Raw genomic sequence first — 13673 nt, forward strand, 5'->3', positions numbered from 1 at the left:
CATAGTCTTTCTAAAAAAAACCAACTCAATAATTCCTCTGCACATGGACAAGCAACGCGCTTCTGTGTATGAGGGCATAGGTATGATTTTTACCTCTTACTAAGAAATAAACCACAACATGTGTATGCGCATAGCCGGGGGGGGCAGCTGCCCCCAATCAAATAAATCAATAAAAATACTTAACCAACTGAGGTTCTGCCCCCACTTAATATGAAGCCTGCCCCCCCCCAATATAAATCCTGGCTACACCCATGACCATGTGAAATAAATTTTTGAATTCATGTATTGTCTACACACCTACATACCTGTTGCAAAAAAACAACAACCTAGACACACAAAAACTTTTTTGAGGTGAGGAAAACTTGCTTCTGGCTTGCGTGCAATTTCCTAACAGCATCAATTTCACTTCCTTATACAAAACACTAAAAAATACATTAAAAGAACAAAGTATTCCAACCAATAGATGGAAAAAATGATTGTTTAATTTGAGCCAGGGCACATCAGAACACATTTGCAATGCATGGCTCAGTCCTGAAAATGTGACATAATAATCTCTGTTCATGTGTAGAGTTCATCATACCAGACTAAAATCCATACTCTGGGATTGCATGTGGCCCAGAACTACTGGTACCTGACCTGCCCCAGCCAATAGCTGTTGTAGCTTTTAGGGAAATGGTTAACACAGTTAATTGCAACACATATGCAAGCTGCTGACTTATGTCTCCTCCTAGTTCCCTAATTAAAAGCAAAATGTTTAATTAAACAATATTTATTTATTATAGAAAGAGACTCACGGTTGGTATAAGCTTTCGTGTGCATGTGCACTTCTTCAGATGCTTCAGCAGCTTATACCAAGAACAAACTTAGTTGGTCTTTAAGGTGCTACTGGACAATTTTTGTCCACCCAGCTCCTGCTACAGTTGCCTTAGCCATTGATGAAAGTGTCTGGAGCGAGAACTGCTGCCAATCCAACTGCTTTTTCTGCTCACCCCCATCGCTACCCTCCCAATTTGAGCCAAGTGGCCTAGAGGACTGCTCACCCTCCTTTCTGCTCCCATCTTGTTTTTCCTCTTCTGAATGAAACTCCCCACCCCCCTCCAGTCTGGCAGCCAGCCCATATAGCTCCCCAAATTCCCCGAGACAAAACTAAGATATAGAAATGGCAAAAGGCATGCAGTTACAAAAGCTGAAAGCGACAAGGCTTTGGTAAAAGTGCATGATTGCAAAAGTCATACGGGTCCATTAATCATGCAGGTTGTAGAACTCTGGTTGTAATACTTGAATGCATAAGTGGATTTGTCTCTACAAGTAAGTGACTGACAACTTGCTTGGGATTCCACCCTTGGCATGGCATGTTCACGATCAGGACAGCAGCAGTACATTCTGTGCTCAGCTTAGTCCATTGTCCAAGTCACACTACAGTATTGGCAAAACAACAGCCCATTCCACTTTTGAGCGAGCTGTGTTGATTCTGAGCTCCTCAATGCACCCCACCCATTAAAAAATGTGAAAAAGAAAGACCCAATATTATTATGTTATATATCCCTCTTGGCATCCTGTATTTGGGCTGCTGCCTCTGGGTAATGTAATGCAAGGGGGACACTTAACTGCTCCATAAGATATTTTATTTTAAAATGTTGATCTGGTCACTGTGGGGGCAGCTGCCTCCTGTGGCCTTTGTGGTGAATACAATAGGCATGCTGTTCTAAGACCAAGACACCACATAGTAGGATTCAGATTACTCACAAGGCAACCAAATTAGTACACTGTTTATGACTGCCAATTTTTCCTGATTTACAAGCGCCAAGGTTTTCTCCACAGCAATTGAAAAGCTTTCTTTTCAGAATTTTGTGAAGACTTTGAAAGTTTCCTCCAACATGAATGTTATTTTCTTTGCTAGTAGGAAAAGAATTCTACATTATGGTGCAGTACACAATCAGGGCTGGCTCTAGGTAGAGTTCCGGTGGTGCGGAGCGCCGGGCTGATAGGTGGGGCGCTGCGCGGCAAAGCCGCGCGGAAGCTATACTGCACCCTGCGAGGGCGGGGGCGCCAGAGCGATCTCCGCCCCTCAGCGCCAGGGCGCCCGACCTGCTTGAGACTGCCCTGTACACAATAATCTTTCCAAGTGATAGATTCATGGATTCATTGATATAAAGGCATATCAATTTAGTTGGATTCTTAAATACCCTTGGAAAGTTTTCTCCTAGCAAGGAAACTGGAACATACGGTATATGGAAGATATAAATCCAAAGGAAGCCAGAGCTCATGTTATAGCTTATTCTATGGTGGTAAAGGCAATGTAGAAGCAGTATTTCTATGCCAATATTGCATTATCATCAATGCTGTCCAGGAGAGCTTTTACAGGAAGTTCCTGGCCTTCTCCAGTCTGACCAACAAGATGATAAAAGAGACCACTGTGATGTGTTCATCAACTATTTTGTGGATACTGAAAATTTACATCAGTATAATTGCTCACATCTGTATGAACCTGGACTCCACTGCATGTAGTTAACATGCTCAGAGCACCTAGTCCTATATTGTGGGATGACTTTAATTTGTTGAGGCTTGATGATATGTATCAGGTACTTAGAAAAGTGTAGCCGGCTACTTATTTGCCCTCCTGGGTATTAATATCAAAAAGGGGACTGGCTAGGTCCAGCAAATTATAAATGTCCCTTTCAAAGCAACCAAATCTACTCCTTCTCATAGTAAAACAGTTTTGGATCTATGTAATGCAATAAGGAACTTAGTTATAATATCCAATGTCGGGTTTTACAGAGCACTTATAAATAGTATGAGAAAGAAAACTGCAGGCAGATGTGGTTGATATGAACATGACTCAAGAATTTCCAAAATAGTTTTAACATACTAATTGCGAAACAAGCACCCATTGCTAAGATCCTTCTGTTATGTTTTATTAAGTGGAAATCTTTTGCTGCAAGTCTGAAAGTACTATCTCAAGAGACAAGAGTGGATCTGTTTAAGTAAATGGTGTTACTGTCCATACTGATTCCATTGTATGTGATGACTGTAGCACTATAAGCAGCATGGTGAAATTATTTCTTCTATGCAACTATCAAAAGAACTTTCAGGGTCTGGACTTTGTAGCCCTAGGAACATCTGATTTTTTTGGAATCAGAAAACTGATTTGTTGGAAAGATCAGTTCCTTGCACATAATACTAGATACTATAAATAGTTTTGAGAAGAGCATGAAAAGCACCCACATGATAGCAAATCGTGATGAAAAAGTATAAAACTTGTGAGGTTCACTTGTGAGGAATTGTATAAGAAAAAAATATTTCAAAAGAACTTTCTCAAAACCATGAAGTTCCTGCAAACCTACAGCTGAAGCCTGGGAAATTCAGTAGTTTATCTCAGTGAAACAATGTGAATAATTTCTGGCAAAGGACAGTATCTGCATATTTGACATTAACTTGGCAAAACACGCAGAAAAAGAAACACCCCCCCCTGCTTTTATTTAAGGAAAGGAAATGTTTCCATACTTTGAAGTATATGGCAGTCTTTATTGTAATTATAGCAGGGGTAGAGAGATGCTTGGAGAACAACCAACATGTGCTTAGCTCAAGACCAGAGGGGGAGCAAAGTGAACACACACAATTAAAACATAATTACAGGAATGCACGCTGCACCTTAGCATTCTTGATGATCCCACCATGCAGTGACAACACCCCCTCCTTGCCCAGAAATGGAAGGAACTGGCCAATCTGGAGCACAGGCATGTTGCTGACACACTTTCTCCACATTTATTGATTTAATTGCATTTATATCCCACCTTTCTCCCAAAGAGATTAATGTGGCATACATGGTTCTCATCCTCCCCATTGCATCCTCACAAGAAGCCTGTGAGGTAGGTTAGTGTCAGGAATGAGCCAGCTCAAAGTGAGGTTTGCAGCCAAATGCAGAAAGCAGCCAACAACAGGGAGGCTTTGATGTTAGTCAGGCAGGAGATAGCCAGCAGCTGCAGACTTTGGTTCTTCCTGACCTTGACGAGCCGGATGGTAGCTCAGTAGCTGAGAGCAGGCTGGAACACAGCCAAAGCTCGACAGAACTGCAAACAAACCCCTCTCAGACCCGGAAGAGGTTGGAGCTGATTCAATAAGTCCGTAGAGTCGACAAATGGGGGGGGGGTTGTTAGATCAGAAGCAAAACAAGAAACGTCAGGGTCGTAAGTTTAATATCTGTTGGAGATGCCGGAAGAACTCTTCAGAAGGGTCATCTTGAGTAATGGTGCTGGAGCTGTTTGTTTCTGCAATAAATCCTCCTTTTTAGTTATCTACACTTACTGTGTTATCAAGCTGGGAACCTGGAAACCTGACAGTTAGGCTCAAAGACAGCTCAAGGTCATCCAGTGAGTTTCATGGCTGAGCAGGGATTTGAACCATGCCCTCCCAGTCCCAGGTCCTATTCCAGCACTCTAACCACTACCTTAATTTGAATTCAGATTGCTGGATTCAGAGTCCAGAGTGCTAACCACTATACCATAGGACCACATGCACAAGAGATATCTCTCACCGTCAGCATCACCTGTTCTCCCAAAATGTGATCCCCATTCTTGGAATGGCCCTACAATGAACCACCTTGAGTGTCTTGAGCAAGCATGTTGTTTTTGTTTTTGTTTTTGCATCTGCACCTTAGTTTGTTAGAACAAGGATATTTCCTTTCGAGCATGTAATTCCATCAATAAATATTGCTTTCTTATTTTCCTAACCTCACTTATACCAACCTCCAGGTATACTCCTCCAACAGGGATCCAATGTTCTGTTTAGCTTCTGTGAGCATGTTAGCTCCAAACACCAACAGGAGATCCACGTAGATCCTGATTTCTAAAACAATTTAACACCAAATGTTGGGTACTCTTTAAGTTTTGATGCATAAGTTCTCAGAGCAAAACGGTCATTTGAATTATTACTTACTACTTTGTTATTTGAGTTGAACACCATACATTCAAAACAAAAACAAAAAAAATCCTTCCAGTAGCACCTTAGAGACCAACTAAGTTTGTCATAGGTATGAGCTTCCGTGTGCATGCACACTTCTTCAGATACGAAAGCTCATACCTATGACAAACTTAGTTGGTCTCTAAGGTGCTACTGGAAGGATTTTTTTATTTTGTTTTGACTGCGTCAGACCAACACGGCTACCTACCTGTAACCATACATTCAAATCACGCTCAATATTATTTACTCTAAGGCTGTTGTCTAATACTATGTCCCACTAAAGTCAACCAGGCTTCCTTCTGAAAAGACATGTATAATTGCACTACACTGTAATGATTACTCTCTAGTTATCTGGGCTACAAACAAATAATTATTTGAGTACAGTAATGGAGCCACTTTTGAAACATACTCACTGTTGTCTGTGCAAAAGAACAATTTCCTATCCAAAAATGAGCTCAGAGAAAACTGGTTCTGCAAGTTTACTGCACAATCTCTCTGCACCGTGTTGATTGTTGGGACACCATGCATTCATCTCCCACTTGATCCCTGAAGCATTAACAACTTGGGGGGGGGAATTGCTCTCAAATTGTACAAACATTTGAGCTAATGTCTGCACATCTGATGGCTACTAAAAAATAATAATGAAGGTGACACCCCACATGAAAAGTTATGCTACAACTGTTGCAAATGTTTTGTGGTGTGTGCAGTCTTACATACAATGCTAGGTGAGCAGAAGAAGGGGTGTGGCAATAGCCAGCATCTAGCAAAACATCACCACACATGTAAGGAAAACCCCACCCACACAATGTGCTACCATTGCACATTTTCCAGTGAATTCCAGAATGTGAACCACTGATATTGGGTCTAGACTTAACTGTAGCCACTTCAATTGAGGCCTTCTCCAGAAGAATTACAATCTGAGGTTGTATGGTGGACTTGAATCTATGTTGCCTTCTTTAATGGGAACTTCCACTACCTTCCCCAATATAATTCCGGCAGCATTTTTTGATACTCTGCAGTACTTCACAGCTGCCCAATGACACACACAAAAGTATTTTAAATGGTTTGTCTTCCTCACTTGCCAAAGGCAGAGAAATGGAAGACCAGTAATTAAAATGGTGGATAACTTGCAGGGCAGCAAGCGAACCCCCACAAACAATTATTAAGGAAAACTTGAAATGGGAAAGTAGAAAAAACCTTTTTTCAGGCTTAAGTCACTCCTAGCAATTCCTATGATGATGGTGCAATGCTACAGCACATCACAATCACCAGTACATGGACAGCAGACTAACCTCAGCTCTGGAAAAGCACGAAATGAACAATCAGAAATAATGGGTGGGGTACAGATTAGCCTTTGTGGGTGCTTCCAGATGGATTGGTGCTCCTCATGCATGGACACTTTCTGCACATGGGATAATTGTCCTAAAAGTGACAGACTGATATTTATTTATACCAATATTTACTGTTGCTATTGTACTATTATTATTTTTAAAGAATAATACACAAACTTGTGTGTGTGTTTTCATGAAGTGCAGCATAGTAATATTTAAATGAATAATTTTAAATATTAAGCTCCTGTCTGCAAGCAACTTGCATCAAGTGGTACACGCAAAAACCAATGTTGCTCAGCTGCAGGAGAAAAACAGGTCCAGGGCACAATCAACAAGTGGGCTATAAATCCCTAAATCTAAATTATGTAAAATTTAAAGCATTTTAACCCCCCTGAAAGAACAGCACCTTCTTTCTCATTTAAAATGGAACAGAGATTTGGCCCACGAGGAAAAACTCCACGAGGGGAGTTAAAGGGCCAAAAAACCTCTGAATTCTCCGCATCAACGTTGAACAGCTGGACGGTCTTCCTTAGCCCTCTCGGGGCTCCCGAGGACAGACCCAAGATTGATGTCCACCTTGACCACTCCCAGAGAGAGGAAGCGACTTCTTCACACCAATAAGCGTGTGGGGAGAGCGGAGCTTTTACCACCTCGGCGTGCCGATTGGCAGGACAGATCGCCCGCCTTGGCGCATAGGCTCGGAGCCGGGGCCTTACCGCCGAGGTAGCCACTGAGGATGAAGGCGGGAGGCGGGCACGGGAGAGCGACGCTTCGTCCAGCCAACGAGCCGCCCGGATGCCTGTTCCTGTTTGAGAGGAACGTGCCAATGAGGGTGGCGTTAGGGCGGGGAGAAGAAGGAGCTGGGCTTTGCGAGTTATCGAGAGAGAGAGAGAAGAGTCGGGATAATAAAGGCGGCGGCGATTGGAGCCGTTCTGAGCGGCCCCTGTCGGGCGGAATCCTTTTCAAAGCGGCCGCGCGGAGGACGGAGCAGGCGGGCCAGGCGTCGCCGTGACGGGAGGGCGGTGATGGTCGCCGACAGGATGAAGTAGAGCTGCTTCGGGGCGGCGGGGGCGGCGAAAACGTCCGGGCTGCTTCTGAAACCTCCGCCAACCGGGGCGAGGAGAAAGCGCCTCGGAGCAAGGAGGAAGAGGAGCGTCTCCACCACCAAGCAGGTATGGAAACCTGAGGAGCCGAGAGAGAGAGATGGGGGTTGTGGTTTGAGCGCCATTCGCGAGTGGTTCTGTGGTGGCGGCGGCGGCGGTTTCCCGGTCCCAACGGAAACGGAGCCGCCGCAGGGAGAGCCTCTGGAAACGAGGCCGGGCGGGCGCGCGCGAGCAGTGGCTTCTTTCCCTCAGGCTGTCGCTGCTGTGAGGCGCTTTTGTTTATAGCCGAGGGGTGTGTGCGTGTGCGCGCGTGCGTGTGGTGTGCGCTCGCGCGCCCGCGTTCTGAGCGGCGGTTCTCCCCTCCCACCCGCGGAAACCGAGGAAGAAGGGGACTGCGGATTCTCGATCTCCCGCTCTTTCTTCCCAGCGCAGGTACCGGGGTCGTCAGGCGTTTCGCGGAGGAGAAAGCGCTGCTGCTAGCAGAGCGGGGAGGCCGGGCCGGGGGAGGGGGTCGACCGCCGCGGAGCAGTGAGGCTTCGGGAGTCGCCTGCCTGTCCGGGAGGGAGCGCCTTTCTTTCTTTCTTTTTCTTTCTTCCTCCCTCTCCCTCCCGCGAGGGAGGCACCCACGCAGCCAACTTTCTCGTAACTGTCGCTCGACGGGGCGCTTCCAGCCCTGCTTCGTTCAAGACGCAGAGAGAGAGACAGACAGAGAGATAAACGCGCGCAAGAAAAAACCTCTAAACCTGAGTATCTTCTTTGGCGATTACTCGTAGCCGATTGTCTTCCACGAACACGGTCTTAACAGCGAGTCCGTAAGTGACCGTGGAGGCCAATTCTGGATCCACACGTCCTTCCACAGTTGGGGACATAGGTTTATGGGCAGGAGTTGATCATGGTGAGGGTTTGCCAAGCGTGCCTTTTTCCCATTTTTAAGTTCGGAATAGAATACAGTAGTTGCTTTGGAAGACGATCATTGGGCATCCGCACAACATGACCAGTCCAACGCAGTTGATGTTGAAGAATCATTGTTTCCACACTGCTGAACTTTGCTTCTTCCAGTATGCTGGCATTAGTTTGCCTGTCTTCCCAAGTGATGTGTAGAATTTTTTGGAGACACTGTTGATGGACACTGTTTGAGGAGCTGGAGATGGCATTTAAAAGTGGTCCACGTGGTCCACGTTTCACAAGTGTACAGTAAGGTTAGTAGTACAATAGCTTTGTGCGCAAGCATTTTGGTTTCCCTGTGAATATCCTGGTCCTCAAACACTCTGCACTTCAGTCGGGAGAAAGCTGCACTTGCAGAGCTCAGGCGATGCTCGATTGAGGGGTTGGTTTGTGCCTAAGGATGTGGGTGTAACCCAGGCATCCCCAAACTGGCCTACAACTCCCATGATCCCTAGCTAACAGGACCAGTTGTCGGGGAAGATGGGAATTGTAGTCCAAAACATCTGGAGGGCCGAAGTTTGGGGATGCCTGGTGTAACCGTTCTTCGGCTCTCCGTTTACCCCTGTGGAAGAGTTCAACACTTGAGCCTAGCCGCTCCCCTTTGGTGCCTCAAAGGAGGCTTATGTGATAGGGTTGCCATAGTTCACACAGCGACAATCAGGACAGAAAAGCTTGGGGTGGGGCAAAGTTGTTGAGCTTTCTTTCATTTTGCCCAAAGCTGTTGAGGTGGGGTGGTTTGGTTTTGTTTTTTGAAAAATCGCTAAAAATAAATAAATGCCGCTTTTGAACTATTTTCGTGGGGTGGGGAAGCGGCACTGCCGACATGGGCTGATGTGCAGTCAGATTTTTTGCGGATTTCCGCCTGGACTGCTGCTGACTGCAGTATTCTGAAGGTGTCTGACTTATAGCAACTGTACTGCGTACTTTTTTCCAAGTTTTTGAAATTATTTTTCCGAATTATTACAGATCAAACCAATTTAATTAATTTAATGCAATTTCTTAAAATCAGGTTTCCCGGTCTGGTTGCAAGCATATGATCATTATCATTTCCTTGCATAGCTGCATTGTTTCTTATTTAGAGTCCAGTTGACATCCTTCACTTGCCGTTAAACCATTCTTCCAGCTGGCCACTTTTTCCACCTTACAAACAGCACCATCGTTACATCTTATATGACAACCCCACTACATGATAGCTGTGGGAATTAGACTTGGGCTTGGTAGTGGGTGTGAAGCCCAAGGGGGTGGCAGGTGGCAGGCAGATCACTGTTGCTGAAAGGAAGGGTGCTGAGTGTGAGCATCTGCCTTTGCCTGCACAAGATCCCTTTGGTTCAGTCCCCGGTACCCCCAAGTAGTGCAGGGAGAATTTTCCCTCTGAAACCCAAGCTACCCTTTGCCCATATAAAATGAAATCTGGCTCCAGCATCTGCCATGGTGGAACATTGCTGATTTCTTGGTGGGTTCCTGGAAAGAAACATTCTGTTGTGCTAGCAAGCCTCATGACAGTTAAATGAAATGTAAGGCACCTTTAGGGATGTTTGAAGATTTCCAAATATGGGCTTGAGAAGCTTGTTTTGAATTGGAATTAACTAATCCCTGATCTCATGGTTGTGACATGGCTGTGTAGTGGACAGTGGGGGCTAGTTTCTTGATCTTAATACAGCTTGTACACAAATAGGAATAGCAAGCAATATATTGATATTTGTGTCAGAAGTTCTGTTGGGCGTGCTTATGTGATCTTCAAATAATACATGGTACATAGTTAGATAAACATAGATCAAAGCAGTTGAGGTTTGGCTAGAAAAGCAAGTGTTTTCTTGAGACTGCTGATTTTTGTTTTTTCTAGGATCTATTGTAAAGCGCCCTCATCTTGGGAATACAAATTACACATTCCAGATGCAAACTTCTTGTACTTATGCCCATTGTTTTCAGGTCACATAAGTAGCACATTTTCTTTTCCTCCCCATGTATTTTGCAAGCTTCATATGTTTGTGTTGGAGAGCTTAAGCCCTTCTCCTGCCCCGTTTGCTTTGCTCAGTTTGCTGGGACTGCCAGGGCTCTCTGATCAAAAGTTCAGAAGGAAGTGACACATGGCCCTCATAGGTTGAAGAAAGTTAATTTGTCTGTGAGACGCTGCAGATGAACTATTGAATCAGGAAGAGTTATTACCCAATAATACACTATTTAATGCTGAGCATTTTGTACTACAAGCAGTGGCAAATGACATAAGAATAATCCATGTTATTTGTTACTTCTGTATTTGTAAACAAACACATCTGAAACAAAGTATCCAGACAATAAGCGCTACAGTAAGCACAACCTGGTTTGCACTCTGGTGGATTTCCCTTTCCACAAGTATGCTACTAGATTGCAATACTTCACTACTATTGTAACTTACATAGGTTTATGTAGAAAAACTTCGGAATCTCCATAGATGGTTAGAGAGCACCAAGTGTTGGAAAACTGCAGAGACACTTATATTGTCCTGCTTTTGTTGTTTTTGGATGCAGAGTATGTGGAGAGGGGGAAGAAACTACTGGAGATAAAAACTACAAATTGTTTTGCTCTAATGTCATCTGATACAGATACATAGTTGCCTTAATATAATTTTCTTCGCCTTCTGTTAAATTAAGTCCATCGAGGAGAGGGAGAAATGAAGCCTTGTTTAGACCAATTATTTTAAAGAATTTTTGAGTCATTAAAGCCCTAAACGGCCTCGGCCCAGTATACGTGAGGGAGTGTCTCCCCGCGCCCCCCATTGTTCAGCCCGGATGCTGAGGTCCAGCTTCTGGCGGTTCCCTCATTGTGAGGTTACAGGGAACCAGGCAAAGGGCCTTCTCAGTAGTGGCACCCGCCCTGTGGAATGCACTCCCATCAGATGTCGAGGAAATAAACAACTATCCAACTTTTAGAAGACATCTGAAGTAGCCCTGTATCAGGGATTTTTTTATGTCTGTCAGAATGGCTGGGAAAACCTGGCCAAATGGGCGGGGTATAAATAATAAAATTGTTGTTATCATCATCATCATCATCATCATCATTATAAGATGATAGTACATTGTTAATAAGGTTTAAATGAAAGAATACATATAACAACCCATCCAATGCATATAACAACCCTTTACCATGGTCTTCTGATTTCAAGCCAGTAGTCTACAGTCGTAACTTGGATCCCAAATGCCTTGCGAGTCTTAACGTTTTGACTCCCAAATACCGCACACCTGGAAGTGAGTGTTCTGGTTTGTGAACATTCTTTGGAATCCGAACATCTGACGTAACTTCCACAGCTTCCAATTGGCTGCAGGAGCTTTCTGCAGCCAATCGGAAGCCACGCCTTGGTTTCTGAAAGTTTTGGAAGTTGAACAGAATTCCGGAATGGATTCCGTTCAACTTCCAAGGTACCACTGTAATTGTAAACTTTAGAAATAAACTTAAATAGACTTAAAATCTAAAAGCCATGACGGGTAAGGCAATTGGGCCTGGGCCAGTGCAAAACCAACCAAAATACATAATCTTCATAGTCCATTATATCATCTTCCAAAAAGCAGTCTTGTATGGCCTAAGTTTCAGGTGGTTTCTCTTCATCCAGTCATTATTTTACTGAACACCTACAGACCTGGTTTACATGTCAGATTAACCATAGTTAGTCAGCACAGCGTGGCCATGTGTGGGAGAGGAGTGAAACAGAGGTGTTTCAGCAGCATGCACATGCTGCTTGTTTAAGTTTAACCATAGTTAAATATTAACTATGATTTAATGTGGTTTGTAGACAGAGCTATTGTCACATCTGAAGTTGATGGAAAGTGGAATTTGAGCTGCTACATTGTGATGATACTTCACATTCATTCAAAAACTGCAAATGAGTTATTACACAGTTTTATGTAACAATTAGAGGGCAAATAATAAATATCATGAAGGACCTAAGTGGATCCCTCTGACACTTGCAGAAAAAATGTCCTCAGCAGCCTTTGATACCATCAACCATGACATCCTTCTGGACCATCTAGAGGGGCTGGGTGCTGGGGGTGCTGTTATACAGTGGTTCTACTCCCTCCTCCTGGGCTGTGTCCAGAAAGTGGTGGGGGGGGATGAGTGTTCGGACCCCTGGGCTCTCATTTGTGGGGTGCCTCAGGGTTCCATACTCTCCCCCATGCTTTTATTAACATCTATATTCATGGGTAGGCAAACTAAGGCCCGGGGGCCGGATCCGGCCCAATCACCTTCTAAATCCGGCCTGTGGACGGTCCAAGAATCAGCATGTTTTTACATGAGCAGAATGTGTCCTTTTATTGAAAATGCATCTCTGGGTTATTTGTGGGGCCTGCCTTTTTTTACATGAGTAGAATGTGAGCTTTTATTTAAAATGCATCTCTGGGTTATTTGTGGGGCATAGGAATTTGTTCATTTCCCCTTCGCCAAAATATAGATGGCCCCCTACAACATCTGAGGGACAGTGGACCGGCCCCCTGCTGAAAAAGTTTGCTGACCCCTGATCTATATGAAGCTGCTGGGAGAGATCATCAGGGGGTTTGGGCTGGGTGCTCATCTGTATGCGGATGATACCCAGCTGTACCTAACTTTTAAATCAGAACCAGTGAAGGTGGTGAAGTTCCTGTGTGAGTGTCTGCAGGTGGCTGGAGGATGGATGGTGGCTAACAGATTGAGGTTGAATCCTTACAAGACAGAAGTACTGTTTTGGGGGGACAGGGAGTGTATGTGTGTGAAGGACTCCCTGGTCCTAAATGGGGTAACTGTGCCCCTGAAGGAGCAGGTGCGCAGCCTGGGAGGCATTTGGACTCATAGCTGTCCATGGAGGCACAGGTCAATTCTGTGTCCAGGGCAGCTGTCTACCAGCTCCATCTGGTACGCAGGCTGAGACCCTACCTGCCTGTGGGCTGTCTTGCCAGAGTGGTGCATGCTCTGGTTATCTCCCACTTGGACTGCTGCAATGAGCTCTATGTTGTTGAGCTTTTTTAAAAAAATGATTTTACCCCAGGAAATAAACTGCCACAGGGGCCAGATTGAACCTACCGGCGGGCTGGATTAGGCCCCTGAAACAGACTTTGGATAGATAAAACACTAAGACCCACTGAACTCAGTACAGCTTTCTTCTGATAAGGAAAAAAATCCACTGCCCAGCTTGTCAGGCTGCCACTTCCTGCGGGTCCCTCTGGTCAGCAAAAGGAGTCTCCTGCCAAGTTTCAGAGGCAAATTGGCAGCAAAGGTTCAAACACCAAAGAGGAGGAACCCTGAACATGGGGTTGCATGAACTTTTAAGACTTTCCCATTTTTCCCATAATACATTTCCAGTAGCATCATCAATACATCACAGATATGT

The 13673-nt window shown here is 44.7% G+C and overlaps 1 protein-coding gene and 1 long non-coding RNA gene across 6 annotated transcripts in view; one reads left to right on the plus strand and one right to left on the minus strand.

Moving 5' to 3' along the window:
* Positions 1 to 4133: 4133 nt before the first annotated feature.
* On the minus strand, positions 4134 to 6830 carry LOC148687287 (uncharacterized). 2 transcript variants are annotated; one of them, XR_015947853.1, is made up of 3 exons: positions 6697 to 6830; positions 4746 to 4845; positions 4134 to 4268 (listed from the first exon to the last, which is right to left on the minus strand). It is a non-coding gene; the product is annotated as an uncharacterized LOC148687287 (long non-coding RNA). The 2 variants fall into 2 exon arrangements; XR_015947854.1 differs by lacking the exon at positions 6697 to 6830 and adding an exon at positions 5373 to 5493.
* Positions 6831 to 7079: 249 nt separating this feature from the next.
* FRYL (FRY like transcription coactivator) overlaps positions 7080 to 13673 on the plus strand; it is a 144847-nt gene continuing 138253 nt past the window's right edge. For 2 of the 4 annotated variants that reach the window (XM_060278893.2, XM_088660892.1), the window contains exon 1: positions 7080 to 7462. The gene's annotated coding sequence lies outside the window, so the exon portion shown is untranslated. Of the gene's footprint in view, positions 7463 to 7682; positions 8593 to 13673 lie in introns of those variants that run through there. The other 2 variants (XM_060278896.2, XM_060278894.2) reach the window with 2 other exon arrangements.

Source organism: Zootoca vivipara, chromosome Z1 (assembly GCF_965207765.1).
Source record: "Zootoca vivipara chromosome Z1, rZooViv2.hap1.1, whole genome shotgun sequence".
In the NCBI taxonomy this organism is placed as follows: Eukaryota; Metazoa; Chordata; class Lepidosauria; order Squamata; family Lacertidae; genus Zootoca; species Zootoca vivipara.